A 4,094-nucleotide genomic window follows, 5' to 3' on the forward strand; every position below is an offset into this window, starting at 1 on the left:
CTGAATACCTACAATGGCAAATATAGTTTACTGACTTATATACAGAAAGGACTAGACAAAATGCACAGAGCAATAATCCACGCCTGCAGATCATAACCTGTCCTATGTTGAGTGGAACAGAACCATATGCAGATGCTCATATGCAAGTGAACTCTCCTGAAGAGATCAATGAGCAGTTATGAGACATAGGTATTGAGGTATGGGGGAGGATTCGGCTGGTAGGAGAGCATTATGGCTCCTGGACTAAAGTAATTCAAAAACCTAATAAACCCTATGTTGAATTTTTATCACGATTGACACTGACCTTGGAACATACTGTTGTGGGAGAGGCTGCACTGTAACAACTACTAGGCATGTTGGCTTATGAGAATGCTAATGAGGACTGTAAACGAGCCCTATTGCCTATTAAAGAATCTGGGGATGTAAATACATATTTAAGGGCATGTAAAGACATTACATCCGAATCCCGGCGTTTGCAGTTGTTTGCTGAAATTATGCCCACTACCTGGAATGCTTTACAAACCATCTAATCTAAAATGTTTTGGATGTGGTCAAATGGGACATATAAAGAAGAACTGTAAAAAGGCTACTGATGTTAACAAGAGAGGACCAGGAATTTGCCCTAAATATAAAAAGGAAAGCACTGGGCAAGAGTGTGTAGATAAAAAATAGACAATAAAGGAATTCCTATAAAAATGCTTACGCTATGCAGGGAAACTCTCCATCTGGCCAGCCCTGGGACCCAGGATTAATAACCGAGGGTAGCCAACCTTTTTCTTCCTCGTCCCTGCCACAGCCCACAGCACCGCAATGGACATGCCAATTCATTCATCTATTGAGAGGCATATTGGTTTAAAACATGCTTGCATGTAAGTATCAATTACGGTCATTCAAAAATGACAGATGTCACCTCCCCAGACATACTAAAATCATGATTTCTAAGTAGGATAGGATTTTATGGTGGTACAAGTGTTGAGATATATGGATGAGTCTAATGTGTATCTTGCACTGAATTAGGCAGGTAGATATCCAATATCATATGGGATAAAAAAAAATGGTACTAAGAAGATATTCCCTTGAGAAAGATATAGGAGGCTGAGAGAAGTATGGAGAAATTCAGATAATTTTGAAGGATTTAGAAATGCATGCTCAAGTATGTCTCTTTAAGTGGAAGGACAAAAGAAGGGGAAGAGAAGAAAATAACTGAAAGCAGATCATTGTCCCAACGTAGAGTATATAAAAAAAACATAGCCTATAACTTCCAAGTTAGAGACCAATATAATTCGTTCCACTTAATTTAGATACATGCAAAATATTTACTTTGCTTTTTCCCACTTTAATGCTACAAAATAATTGAAAACAAATGAAACGTTATGTGATTGTCGTTACTTCAACCTGAACACTAATTGTGATGAGCCCTCTTTTTCTCAGTATGCTCTTGGAAAATACTCCCTAAATTGATGATGTTGTGACTGATTAGAGAGTCAGTGTAACAGGTTTCTACTTGTATGATAATCCCAGAATAGTTTAATGCAGTTTTTTCTCAAGGTATACAAGTATATTGTCGGACGTTGTACTTTGAACACACCCTCACACCTGAGCACATTATTTGAAATTGTACATCAGCATTTACTTGGCACATTCTATTTTGTGCCTTTGTTTTTTTTGCATGTTCCTTTTGATTGCTCTCTTTCCATTTCATCTGTACAAACTGCTAAGAACATTGTTCAGCTACCACTTCTTGTTTGCAAACACCCAGTCTATTTATGAAGGTACTTTGTCCATGTTAACCAATAGGGTAGTACTCACTCTCTGAGGATAAAAGTTCCACAGTGTAACTCTATGCCAACATTAGAAGATGTAGAATTTAAGGCATTTTGAGACAAACAGTGATATTTGAATTGAAAGGCTTCTTAGAGACATTTTCTTGGAGCTCATTATTATTCTAAGGTCAGAATAAAAGCATTTGTTCCCAACATTTAAAATAAAAAGGATCTATTGAATTAATGGATCTGAATTTTATGGCTTCACATTCATATGTCAAAATTTTATCAATATGAATCACATCCCTACCAGTTCACCAAAACACTGTTCTTATTGAACTTGTCTATGTCCTTTAAGTTTTCAGATCCAAATAGCATATTTCCTTCAATGTCTCTGTAACAGTTTTGACCTTTTCTTCCTGCAAATTCTTTCTTTTCTTTTCTTCTGTAAATCTGTTTCTATAACTTTTTTGTTTCCTTATCTCTTTCTTCCAATCTTGTCCACACTGGTGCTCACATTGCTACACTTATATCATAACTTTTCTTTTCTTCTTCCCTTTAATAATGCCCCCAATTTTATCATTCTTTTTCATATTCATGGTCATGGATATTTTGATGATATCTAAACAGATCGATCTTTGTATCTGTTTAATATAAACGTTAGAACTATCAGAGAGTTTTTTCCCCTAAATCGATCATTTTCACCTGTAATCCTTATCACCAAGAACATGACTAACACATTTGCCTGGCCATAGATGTAGAAACCTTTAGATTTCTTGTTACCCTTCTTCTCCCAACCATTATATAAGATGAACGATCAAGGTTTTCTCAGTTTCTGTTACTAATTTGATTTATTTTTTTGTTTTTGTTTTTGTTGGTCATGGGGCTGGAACTCTGGGCCTGTGTGCTGTCCCTGTGCTCTTCAGCTCAACGCAAGCACTCTACCTCTTGAGCTACAGCACCACTTTCGGGTTTTCTAGTGGTTTTCTTTTTACTTTCCTAGCGAGTCCATTAAACTTCCCTCTTGAATTTGGTTGTCATGAATACCCAACTTCTATGTTAATGAGGACAAACTCTAATGTAAAACTTTGTCTACAAAAACCAATCCAAGAAGCTGTGATCACAAATATTTCACTATACTTTTTTCTTTTCTTCTTTTTAACCTTGAAAGTCTTCTTGTGTCTCAATTGCCAACAAAAATAAGTGTTCCACCACTTTTGGGTTCAATCGTTTCTAACCTCAAAGATATATTTTGGTAACAAGATGCTTAGAGGAAACCAAAGTATACTCCACTTTTTATCTTTTCTCTTAAGTCTCTCCTTAGATATAATATCAGGAAAAGTGCAGTTATTCTTTGCAAAATTATTTCAATTGATTATTTTTCTCTTGCTCTTGCATTTGTTCAACAAGATGTATCAAGGAAAATAGAGTTAAATCATCCATAACTAGGATGACAGTGTCTGTTACAAAGGACAATGCTTCTATGTCCTTCTTCTATGTCCTCCTCTTAGCTCTTTCCTGATTTCCAATGAATCACAGCTTCTTGGCTTCAAGTTTAGTGAAGCTGAAGGACTACACAGCCTCCCCCATTGCTCCATCTTCATTGTTTCTCATTTAGAACTCTTTTAAGTTGCCTCATTAGGATGTGTAATTTATTTTCATGTATTCATTCAATCTGTTCTTCATCGTAGTGAGGCAAATAGGCTCTGTAAAATCACTTTAGGTAGCTAAAATATTAAGAGAATCTATATCAAAAAGTTTTGGCCTCTCTCCACTGTTGAAGCCAATATGCTTAGCTAGGGTCCTAAAAAGAGTTTTCTTACATTTTTCATTTCCTCAATTCTTTTCTGATCCCAAAATTTTTTGGCTTATGTAATAAGAGAAGTGTTCACGATCTCATCTTAATAAGGATATTATTTTTTGTGAGCCACATAGAAATGTGAAATCATTGGTTTGAATTATCCTATCAGATTTTTTTTCTGTGTTTCAGTGCTTCATGTGCAAAGACATTGTGGAAAGAATTACAAACAGAAAAATGTAAACCCAATACATTCTTTCATTGTTCAGGACACTTTCTCTCTAAATATTTTGACTCAAAATATATTTTTCAGAGAATTACAGTTTGGTAAAGGTCAATTCACAAATTTTGATGTCTTTTTTTTAAAGAACTTTGAATTTAAATTCCACTACAATCTTGTTTCACGAACTGAAAATATATTTCCTGGGTAAGGGCATTTTCAAGGGAACCTACAGGATTTCCAGCAAGTTTTCTGAGGTTTATTGGTTTGTTTGTTTGTTTGTTTAATGAGCCATCTTCACCCACATTGATCT

The sequence above is a fragment of the Dipodomys merriami genome, unplaced genomic scaffold (genome assembly GCF_024711535.1).
Source record: "Dipodomys merriami isolate MVZ:Mamm:240054 unplaced genomic scaffold, mDipMer1.0.p SCAF_1360, whole genome shotgun sequence".
Lineage (NCBI taxonomy): Eukaryota > Metazoa > Chordata > Mammalia > Rodentia > Heteromyidae > Dipodomys > Dipodomys merriami.